The sequence below is a fragment of the Adiantum capillus-veneris genome, chromosome 16 (assembly GCF_014529385.1).
Source record: "Adiantum capillus-veneris isolate H3 chromosome 16, ASM1452938v2, whole genome shotgun sequence".
Taxonomy (NCBI): domain Eukaryota; kingdom Viridiplantae; phylum Streptophyta; class Polypodiopsida; order Polypodiales; family Pteridaceae; genus Adiantum; species Adiantum capillus-veneris.
The window spans coordinates 21,931,434-21,943,851 of NC_140946.1; the positions used below are offsets into that span (position 1 = coordinate 21,931,434).

General features: G+C 44.7%; 1 protein-coding gene across 4 annotated transcripts in view; it reads left to right on the forward strand.

The window, feature by feature from the left end:
- The window catches only part of LOC147438701 (uncharacterized), a 44,035-nt gene that overhangs the window by 925 nt on the left and 30,692 nt on the right, over positions 1-12,418 (forward strand). The window lies entirely within an intron of this gene.

Below are 12,418 nucleotides of genomic sequence, written 5' to 3' on the forward strand. Positions count from 1 at the left end.
TATGTGCAGTCATTGCCATTGGTGGATCTGGAATAATCAATTTTTTATGAATGATGCTCAAGTTTTTGATTGCAAGTTTAAGTGGCCAACCATTCATTTTTAAAGGTTTTTGTAGGTAATATTTTTGCTTTTTGGGGCCTAGCCTTGCTCTTCAATAGAATCTCCACTTTTCAAACTCATTTTTGGGGCCTTGTGGCCTCTAAAGTCTTGCTCTTAAATAGAATCTCTACTTTTCACCCATGTTTTACCCCATTCCCCTCCCCTCTCACTGTTTTTATCCCCACATTTTTACCTCTCATGAGACTTGAAGACCATGAAGTATCCCTTGTTCGAATCCTCTCCACCCATCCTCTCGATAAGGCGCCCATCAAATATTATAAAGCTCAAGGGGTCAAGATTCTGCTCCAATGTCTTTTTCAAATCATACTCTAGGGAAAAGCATATGGGAGGGCTTCAAACCATCGCACAAGCAAAAGGAAGTTGTAGACTTGGTGAACTCTTTGACGGACATCTACAAGTAGGCAAAGAACTGTGACAACATGTAAGGTGCAGCGGAAGTGAATGTTGAACTTTGCTCAAGATGAGTGCTCCGAACTGTGCTCAAGGGTTTCTTTTACTTACGGAAGGGAGAGCCTTCCGTTCCTTTAGTGAGAGAGTGCAATGATCACAAACAAAGTGAATGCTACTATGAATGAAGGTGTTGAGAGAGAGAGAGAGAGAGAGAGAGAGAGAGAGAGAGAGAGAGAGAGAGAGAGAGAGAGAGAGAGAAGAATACGACACTAGACAGTTCTCAAACCCTTCTCCAAGGGCCCCTCTCTATGGCGAGAGAGGTCTATGCTATTGATTGCACAAATCTGGTACAATGGTCTAGATGCAATGGACTTGCCAACAAGGTCGACGACAATGATGACGATGACTCACTGAGATTTGAAAACGCTAGGGCTGAAATTTGCAAAACGTTGACTTTTGCTAAATTCTGACATTGTGTCGACGAGGGACGGCGATGGCGACGACGCGATGATGATGCGTTGAAAACGCAGATGCTAAAAGCTGCGAACAGCAGGTTGAATCTGAAAATGTTGACTGAATCTGATGGTATGGCGAGGATCTGCTGCGGGTAGGTGAGATCTGCGAGGCTAGGGACTGGATCTGTTGTGTCTTATGTGCTGAAACTGAAAACGTTGATGCATTGGGACTGATCTGACATCGGAAACTGCAAAACGCTAGGAATCTTCAAGTGCAAAAACGCCAGATGGAATGTGCTGTTGATGAAAAACGCTATGCTGTATCTGCTGCTGAAAATGCTAGGGGAGGAAGATGCCAAAAACAGTGACAGTTCTTGTTGGCTGGAAAACAAGCCAAGGTCCGTGAGGCTTTAGCGAAATCTTAGAAACGACACAGAAGGCAACGGATCAACATCGACGAGATTTGAAATTAAAGGAAGACTGTCACGATTGTGACTATGTTGCAGTATTACATACACTCCTAGTTGCGGATACGGAAAAGTGCCATGCAAAGGAGAACCCCTGCGCTTGGATGGTCACACCCCTTCGCCCAAAAGACGCGTCTCTTCGTCAAAAGCCACACTCCTTCGATGACTGGTCATACCCCTACGCTCTACGGGTGCGACTCTTCGCCCAATGGTTGCAACTCTTCGCCGAAAGGATATGTCTTTACGTCTAAAGTTGTAACAGACTTGGACACTCCAAGTCAAGAATCAACCGCGACAGCACGAAATAACCACTTCAAAACAAGTCACAGATCACAATAGATGTACACTGGCCCGGCGGAGTTCCGTGCCTAGAGATATTGGCCCCAAAGACTGGCGCCCCTTTCGGTATTTCTTTTTATATTAATTAGATCAAAGTACAAGAGAGTGGCTAGGGTTTCACTCTCAGACTCTGCGTCCAGATGCTCTGAGAAGTGAAGCCCTCACCACGTATTTAAAGGTACAAGGGATGCCCAAAAGCAGAGCCCCAGAAGCTTTTAAAAATAAAAAGCATCAGTTCTCTCTCTCTTAGAGAGTCTCTTTTAAAAAAAAAAGCAAGTTCTCTTTCTCATGGCATGGAGAAAAAGCAAGATTCGCGTCGCTCATCATTAAAAAAAATAAAAAATGAAAATAAAAATAAAAACTTCAAAGCCTCCAGGATTTCCGGAAATTAGGGTTTTTGGTAGAAATTAGGGTTTGCAGGAATTTTAGGGTTTATGGCAGAAATTAGGGTTTTTGCTATCCGCCACGTCATCACTTTGTGACATATCCCCCTCTTGAAAGCATTGTAATCGACCGCGATTACGCCAGCAAACCGACAAAAGCCATAAACCGTCTTAGCAGACACCGACTATTAGTACCTACGTACTAGGAACACACATCAAGCACATGTACAAAATCGACAGTCGCATCACACGACATCACAGGACATCGCCAGACATCACAGGACATCACATGACATTTAACATTCATTCGGATCTTAGACCATGATCTATCAGCAATGTAGCTAGCAATCACATCTAGGTCCAATCGGGACCTCAACGATGTCCGATTGACTAACCCCTATTGCAACCATGTCTATTCAAGATCAATCAGACCAAAATGCTACTGTCATTTCGTCTATCAGTTCCTGCACTCACAAGAAGTCAAAACAAATCAGTATCATTATCAGGAATTCTGTTTCATAAAGTCATCCAACAGAATACTGTCATCTCTCAGTATCCCTGAAGCTCAAAGAGACATTAGTGACTTTAGTATCAAAATCAAGGCATCTGTTGACAAAGGAGCGGAGCGACTCCCCTCTTGTGCATCCCACTGCACCAGATCTCCGGCCAAGCTAAATTCTGGGTTCCATTTGGAGTAGACTATGCTAAACCAAAAGCATCGAGGTAAAGTTTCACAATCCGAGGAGTATCTGCTAGGTCCTCCTCCTCCATCCACTTCGCATCAAGTGCAGGAAAGTTCTTGAACTTAACGAAGAACCGCCTTCGGACTTTACCTTTCTTCGTATCCGTATGTGCCAAAATCTGTTCAGGAACAAGGGTCTCCTCGTTTTCTTCCACTGCGGGTTGCTCATCAGGCTCCCCATCATCAGGCACATCACCCTTAACAAGTTTCAAGAGACTCACATGCAATGCATTGTGAATCCTCCAAGTATCTGGCAGTTTCAATCAGAAGGAGACATCATTTATCTTTTCAGTTATCTGGAAAGGTCCGTAGTATCGCATACTAAGCTTTGGAAAAAGCCTCTCCTTTCCCTTTTTCTTTCTTAGGCGTGCCTTCTCAAAAGTAAGAGCACCCAATCATCCTCCTTTAGTTTCAAGTCGCGACGATGGCGATCCACTGCCTTTTTCTGTCGTTCTTGAGACTCCTGCAAAGTCTCGCGAACCTTGGCAAAAGCCGTATCCAAATCTCGCGAATATTCATCCGCTTCAAATATCTAATCTTCGTGCTCAGGAAGGATGGAACCTTTGCAGCACTTTCAACAATCTCACATGGCGTCTTCCCCGTCGAAGAGTGTATCGTGTTATTGTAGGCAAATTCCACCAAAGGTAAGTTCTTTTTCCATTGAGTCTCTGATACGAGATACGAGACTTCAATAAATCTAAAATCACTGAATTGGCAATCTCAAATTGCCCGTCAGTCTGCAAGTGAAATGATGACGAGAATTGGAACCGCGTGCCAATGTTCTCCCAAATTGCCTTCCAAAACAAACTCATAAATCTGGGGTCTCTGTCGGAGACAATTGTCTTAGACGCGCCATGTAATCGAAAAATCATCGTGATCATTCTGTGTTCTCGGGAGATCAAAAATGAAATCCATTTCAATACTTTTCTAGGGGCGGGTGGGTATGGGTAAAGGATTTAACAATCCCTGTGCCTTATGCCTGTCAAAATTGACCTTGTGGCATACTAAGCAACTGCGCACAAACTCTTCCACATCCTTTTTGAGTCTCGGCCCAAAGAAGTATCTCTCTACCCCCTTCATGGTGGTAGCAATGTCGCGGTGACTCGTAAAAGGTGGACAGTGGCATTCAGTCATAACCTTTTCCCTCAACGGTTGTGTAACGCACAACATAGTCTTTTTCATCAAGTAGCCTTCCCGAATGGAGTATCCAGCTACTGTCTCCCCATCCCGTATCCGTGTGAAAATATTTGCAAAATCTGTATCTGTGGCATACTGATCGACCATATCCTCGAAGCTCCTATGATGTATCGCGGAAATAGCCACATCCAATGGCTTCCGAGACAAAGCTTCTGCCACCACATTCTTCTGTCCTCGCTCATGGACAACCTGGAAGTGAAATTGTGACAAGATGTTCGCCCACCGCATCTGCTTTTCCGAAAGCTGCTTCTGTGACAAGAAGTAGCGCAAACTTTGATGGTTTGTAAAGACACTAAAATCTGCTTCGAGTAGGTAGTGCTGCCACTGAGTAAGAGCATGGATCACTGCCAAAAGCTCTTTCTCATATATCTGTGCTGTCATCTCCGGCCTAGAGAACAATTGGCTCTCGTAAGCAATGACATGGCCTTCTTGCATCAAGACCGCATCCAGACTACGGCCACAAGCATCACAAAATACTTCAAATGACTTCTGCAAGTCCGGCAAAGTCAAATCTGGTCCTGCAGTCAATTTCTCTTTCAATGTCTGAAAGGCAGTCACCTCTGTGGGTCCCCACGAGAAAGGTACTCCTTTCTGTGTCAAGATATGCAAAGGGGAAGCAACCTCTGCAAACTTTCGTATGAACCGCCTGTAGTACGAACACAATCCCAAGAAGCTTCTAACTTCATGGACATTCCTCAAATCGGGCCAATCACGGATAGTCTCTATCTTGGCCGGGTCCATTTTGCACTCCTGCTGCTGCTGACACACTGTGTCCCAAAAAGTGTATCTCTGGTAGGAAAAATTCACTTTTCTTTGCATTAATCACTAACTTGTGATCTCGTAATGCCTGAAAGACTTGAAGCAGATGATCTCAGTGTTCTGCCTCATTCTTGGAGAAAACAATGATGTCGTCAAAGAAAGTGCCAACAAATAGCCTGTACTTTAAAAAAATCCTGTCCATCATCCGGTTAAATGTCGCAGGAGCATTGGTTAAGCCAAAAGGCATCACCAAAAACTCAAATAACCCAAAAGTCTTCCGAAAAGCTGTCTTGTAGACATCTCTCGGCGCTATCCTGATCTGATGATATCCACTCTTCAAGTCAATCCTGGTGAAGCACGAGGATCCTTGTAACCTGTGGAGTATATCATCGATCCTAGGAATCGGAAATCTGTTCTTCATGGTGATTTCGTTGAGAGTGCTATAATCGATGCACATTCTCCAAGATACGTCTTTCTTCAAAACCAACAACATTGGAGAGCAATACGGTGAAGTACTAGGCTGGACAAGACCCTTTTCCAAGAGGTCTTTCACTTGGTTCATAATCTCTTCATTCTGTGCTCGGCTCACACGGTAGGGTGGCCGGTTCGGTGATGTGCTTCCAGGTATCAGATCAATGGTATGATCTTCAGGCCCTCTGAAAAGCAATCGGCATGAGTGTGGAGAAAAAAATCTTGGCGTTCTTTTGATCAGGTCAAAACATATTCAACCTTTATCCATCGTTCAGTTCTCTCCCAAAAGAACGAGTAAGAAATTGAAGTTCATCAAGTACAATCTCTAAGCCCTTCATTTATCAAAGTCGCTTTCTCGGCCCGGTAGTCAACCACAGCGTAGTTCTTGTGGTACCAAGGGGTCATGAGTAGAACGTCACTCGCGTGCCCTGAACACCCCTGTCATTGCAAACTTCGTTTGCAATGCTCGGTGTAATGGCAACATCCCATCCGGGTGCCAGTCGAACTACCTCCGTCTGTGGCGTCAGTCTGTCGGGCGTAATTCCAGATCAAGCCGCCAATTCCAAGTGAAAAGAATTTGGCCTTGGCTCCTTCAAAAGAGCTCCTTTATCCTTCACTTTGCCCCAAAAAACGGCAAAGTTTGTACCTTCATTCATTTGATTCGGTGCAAGTCCCACGCCATGTGGTACCAGTTCTGCTTTTCTATCTGCCTTTTCTGTCATGTTCCTCAACTGCTCTCGAACTCTCAGGCCCGTCGTCGTCTTTATCATTCTGTTCTTTCTGTGCCTTTTTAGGACACTTCGCGGAGATATGTCTATGTTCCCCGCATCCAAAGCACTTCCCCTCTCTAATGAAGCGAGCTCTCTCCTCAGGAGTAAGCTTGGGTCGTGCATCCTTTTTCTCTGGGTTGCTCTTTTTCTTTCTACTTTCATTCCCGGAAGTCTGTTCGGCTCGTTGTGTCATGGCCTTATCGTGGGGTAGGTCAGACTGCCAGAGTGAATGGCAAAGCCCCGCTTCGCATGACTCATCAACTTCTGAATAGAAGCTGACTTCTGTTCCAAGCAGTGATCTCGGATCTCTGTAGGTAGACCCAAGGTAAACCGCTCAATCTGTTTTCTGAATGAGATCTTCTTGAATGAAGAGGCGGGTAGAAAAGAGCTCTAGAATCTTTCACAATAAGCATTGATTGTATCTTTCTTGGTCATCCGAAGATGTTTCTAAGCAGTTCGTATATCTCGTTCATATTCTTGCGTCAACCAAGAAGAAATAAAAAGCTTCTTAAATTTCAGCCATTTAACTGGTGCAGTCTTGTTTAAAAGAAGCGTGGACCACCAAGTACGAGCATTCCTCTTAAAGTAAGAGGCAACTCTCCGAATCTTGGAGTGCTCTGAATAGCGTCCTCCCGCGAAAGCGATGTCAAACTGCTGTATAAAAGACAAAGCCTTCGAAGCATCTGAGTATCCTGAAAAAGTATCAAACTTGATCGAGTGGCCACCTTCCTTAAACTCTCGGACTTTCTTGCTTTTATCTTCGAGAAAGTCATACTGGTTGGCTTTGTAAAAATTCTTCTTGTTCGCATAAAAGTTTCCGTTGTCAGAGTCTGAACTGTCCGTAGACGAGTCCTTTGTAGAAGTGTCACTCACTGGGCGAGACTTAGACTTCCTTGCCTTTTTCTTGCCCTTTCCGAAGCGTTGTTTCTTGCTTCGCTTTTTGCTTTTCCTGTCTTCTTCGTTCTAGTCTGAAGAGCTAGAAGAACTGTCAGAATAAGAAGAAGAAGAACTGGGTAGGTCTTCAAACTTGACGCGCTTCTTCAATTTCTTTGCCTTGTCAAATGTCGACCGACGACCCAAATATCTCGGGAAGTCAGTGCCTTTCTTTTGCTTTTTGCCGTGCTTTTTGTCTTTCTTTTGCACGTCGAAAAGCTGAGCAATCTGTGCATCAACCACGTCTCCAGTTCCTTCTCCGTATATTTCTTGGAGGCAGAAGGTTTCTTGAGAGCGGGTTTCGGGAGTGGTGTTGTGGTTCTTTGCCACTCCATCTGTACTTATTCCAAAGAGGTCTGGTTCATATATTTTGCCATCTTCGGGTCCTTGGCAAAACTGAGCATCATCTTTGTTGCATTGCCAATCAATTGACGACGCTCCATCTCTCTTTGCTCCGCCTGAGTAGCCCAAGGCGGGCCATACTCTCTGTCTGAATCTTCGTTGTGATCCCAGCCCGCATCTCCAGATGCAGAGGGAGTCGACTGATCATTGCCTGAAGCCACAGGTGCCGCGGAAAAAAATTTCGGGGATCGGATTTCTCGTAAAAGAGAAATCGGCCGTGCTCTGATACCACTGTGTCATAATAATCAATATCTAATTCTCCTAAATGATTTTCTCATATTAAACTGATCATTTAATGTGGGGAAGGCCAGGGGAGAAAAAGCTAGAATATTGGTTAAGCTAGCAGACCAGCCACAGTAGGGATCCAAAGGAGGGAAAATAGGGATCCAAAGGGAGGGCCATCTGCAAAAGAGCCATGTGCAACAATGGGCTAAAAAGACCCTAAGGTTCAGCCCATTAAGACTTCCAAAATGCTAAGGTTCCAAAATTCAAAGGTTATGTCCAAAGGTCAACCCTAGGGAAAATTGGATGCTTTGTGTGTGCCCTAAAAGTCTTTGCACATCCCTACATGGGAGGGGGCGAGCCCTAAAGGTAGGGGATGAGAGAGAGAGAGCCACACACACACACACACAGGCTCCCTTTACACAAAGGGAATGAGGGACACATGTCAGCTCCCTAGGCCAGATGCCCACAAGGTGTGCCCAATTTCTATTGGATGACCCTTGAAGTGGACCAATGAGAATTAAGCTAGAGTAAATCTAGTTTAATTAATTTAAAAACATTTAAGAAAAGAAACCAATGAGAATTAAGTCTCCTAGAAGACTATTGGGCAGTCTCCCAAGGGGTCCAATGAGCATTTAGGAGCCCCATGGCTTGCCTGATTCCTATTGGCCAGGAGGCAAAGGGGTCCAATGAGAGTTTAGTTTAATTATTTAATTACCTAAAGCTCTCACAAAAGGGGAAAGGGGGACACATGTCAGAAGGCTATCACTTATGCTGCTTAATTGTAATTGGCTTGACTTGGGGAGGTCCAATGAGGCTTCAGCAAGAGCAATTAGCAAGAGGGCTCGCCCAAGAGAGAGAGGGGGCTGATTTTTGCAAGGCATTATCACACACACACTCACACAAGCTCATGTGTGAAGAAAGAGAAGACTATCTCTTCCCAAGCTTTAATGGAGAACTCATCACCTACTCCAAGCTTGTGAGATAGAAGCCTACATCAACACTCTCTTGGCATGTGGATGCAAATCCAACCAAGAGCCAAGCTTCAATGCATGCTCATCTCCTCTACCAAGCTAATTACTAAGCTAAGCTATGCTACATATGAGTGATTATGTGAGGAGATGTACATCTTTCTCGTAAGATACTCCTTCTTCCTCTCAATCTACTCTCATACCTTGCTAGCTCTCACCATCTTCGAAGGTGTGAGGTCTTGGGTCTGATAACGGGGATAATTCAAGTTGTGTTTGTTAAGTGTTTTGCTTAGTGCATGAAGTTTCCATCTTCATTGCACTAGCTAGTCTTGAAGGAACACAAAGAATTGTATTGTACAATGTCTCTCTTGATGGGAGAAACCATAATACAAAGCCTTTTGGAGGGGGGACCGGCTCCATGAAAATCCGGTCCTCAACTGTTGTCAATAGCTTAATTTCTCTCTCTTTTGAAAGTATTGTCGATGCTATCTAACTAGGTGTTATGCTTTTTGTTACTCTCTCCACCCAAGCACTCTTGTAATTCTCATTAGTAATCTATTCTAATGAAATGCCCACTATGTTCATGCTAATTTCCGCTACACATAAGTTATTAGGCCATTAAATGTTACAACTGTAACAGACTTGGACACTCCAAGTCAAGAATCAACCGCGACAGCACCAAATAACCACTTCAAAACAAGTCACAGATCACAATAGATGTACACTGGCCCAGCGGAGTTCCGTGCCTAGAGATATTGGTCCCAAAGACTGGCGCCCCTTTCGGTATTTCTTTTTATATTAATCAGATCAAAGTACAAGAGAGTGGCTAGGGTTTCACTCTCAGACTCTGCGTCCAGATGCTCTGAGAAGTGAAGCCCTCACCACGTATTTAAAGGTACAAGGGATGCCCAAAAGCAGAGCCCCAAAAGCTTTTAAAAATAAAAAGTATCAGTTCTCTCTCTCTTAGAGATTGTCTTAAAAAAAAAAAAAGCAAGTTCTCTCTCTTTCTCATGGCATGGAGAAAAAGCAAAATTCGCGTCGCTCATCATTTAAAAAAAAAAAAAGAAGCCTCCGGGATTTTCGGAAATTAGGGTTTTTGGCAGAAATTAGGGTTTGCAGGAATGTTAGGGTTTCTACCAGCAATTAGGGTTTTTGCTATCCGCCGCGTCATCACTTTGTGACAAAAGTCATGTCTCTTCACCAGGAGACGTGTCTTTTCATTTGTGTCTCTTCGTCTCCTATATAAGGAGCCTATTGTATTCAGTTTCAAGCAATCATTCAATCAATCAAACACAGAGTTTTCTGAGTCTTGTTTGTGAGTTCAGTTCAAGTTTCTTAAGTCTTAGTCATGAGTTTAAGTAATTAATGAAGGATTATCCTTACAGTGGTATCAGAACAAATTTTTTCCCGTGAAGGTTGTGAGCCTCTCACCCTCGCCGCTACCCTCTCCCCCCCTCCCGGCGTTGCATGGAAGCAGAGGAACGGTGGTACACACACACACAACACATGAGGTAACTTGATTTTTTGAAATAAAAAACAGAAGAGTGATGTGTGTGTATGGTGTACCTGAAGAACCTTGTGCACCCTTTCATCGGGTTGCACCTTTTCGCCCCTTTGTGCACGCACACTTTCATGCGATAGGGCACTGACCCGGCAAGTGGTCGCTTCATCTTCCTTGGATTGCAACCTTTCGCATACCGGTGTGTCTCTTAACGGGTGTAGCTCTTTCTTTGTTGGTGGCTGAATTCTCTTTGCTGGCTGTTGCACATCAAAATGCACCTCTTCGCGAAAGGGCACCAAGGTAAGGCACCCCTCCGCTCTGGTGGCACCATTTCCCCCCTAGGGTCGCATCCATCTGCCGTTCAATACTGTGCGCAACGTTTCAATCTCCAAGAGGCAGCCGTTTCAAAGAGGCAGATTACGTAGAAACATAGTTACCCGGAACGCGGATCGGGAACAACGACTGGATCCCCCGCGGAACGGGGAGGGGTCCGGAACGGGAACGGCGCGGAACGAGAGGCATAAAAACACCCAAATAATGCAATTTCAAGCTCTGTGTGATTGAATAGAAGTAGTATGAGAGTCCTTTGACTCTTAACACTCACAAAACACTTGATTTGAAGACCATTCAGTCTTACTATGGCAAACGTGTGTCGTGTAGACTTGAGAGCTTGAGAGGGGGAGAGAGAGCTTGAAAGTTGAGAGAGAGAGGGAGAGAGCTTGAGAGAGAGGGGGAGAGCTTTTAGCCTTGTAGATTCTAGAGTCTAGACTTGTAAGCTTGAAAGAGGCTAGAGCTTGAGAGTCGAGACTCGAGAGGGTAGAGCTTTAGCTTTGGCCCTTGAAAGCTTGTGTGCATTGTGAAGGTAAGGGGTGGGATAGGGACATTTAACAAGGGGAAGGCTCACAAGACAAATCACCAAAAATTGAAAATCTGCCCATTCCCAGCTGTTCCGGACCTGCCGTTCCGGTATCAAAAGTCACTGCGGAATGTCTGGCTGTTCCGGACCATGTACCCCCCCCCCCCCCCCCGAACGCTGTTCCGGTGTTCCCTGCCCATGGGGTGGCGCTCCGCGGTAACTTTGCGTAGAACCCACTTACGCTGGCAGCCCACTTCATTTTTTTACGCAAGCCAACTTATGATTTGGGCTCAACGCATTCAATTTTGGTTGGCAGACATCCAAAATTGGCTGGCCACTTCCAAATTTTTGGCTCGATATTAATAGGCAGTGTGGACACACCAAATGCTTCAATTTTTTAAAAAATGTTTAACCCCTTTCCAGCCAGCGTAAACCAGTTTACGTCAAATGAACCTCTCCCCATGGCCAAATTCAGCTCAACAACTTGCTTTTTCTAATTCACACGCACGTGGGATTCCCTCAAAGCGGGTGCGATGTATGTGCAATGGCTGATTCCGCAAGGTTCATATTTATCCCCTACCTGAGTTAAGTGGAATAATCAAACCCTAGTCAAAGTTTCTTGTCGAGCAACCGATTCCCGTCTTGGTATTCACAACCTTTCCCTTCCTCCCGAGTCGGCTCCTCAGGACCCATTACCACTACCAGATGCTGTCCCCACCCAGCAGGAATACCGTGTGTGTGTGACACATCTTACTCCCTTTAAGCAGTTAGTATGACTGGATCACAAGATGGCGGCGACAATTTTATACGCGAGGACCCGATAGCAGCTTTCAAAGAGCAGATGACAGCACTTTCCACGAGCCTCGCATCACTTCACACTCGCTTGGCTCTTCCCGGAGTCATACTACTACTTCTGGGACTACAAATGCTGCTTCTCCGCCATCTTTTTCCGAAGCTTCAGCGGTTGACTAGGAAGAACCACTCAAACAAAAGCCTTCGGAACTCAAATTTTCTCACCCAAAGCATGGTTGCTCAGAGACAAACTAGACACAAAAATCATCAGCAACAAAAGCAGCAATATGAAGCTTCCAAACGATCGTCACGTCACGTGAGACATCCAACCCTATGTGTCCGTGGACAAGCTACAACATAACAAGGGTTCCGTCAGTCCATTCAGTCTAGATTAGAAGTGATCTGGCACTTTTGTGAGTCTATTCGTAGACTGTGCATGCCAAGTCACTTAGTGTAGATGCATATCCTCTGGTTGCACAGCATGATCATAAGCATTCCCATCAGAATCCATCAGAATCCTTCAGGGGAATTTTCTAGTGCATTTTGTCTATTTTACCTATTTTTGACATTTTTGACTTATTAATTTAAGTGACTTTGGTTGGAAAGTAGGTAGGGCAAATTGGGTAAGATAATATATAAGCAAACCAA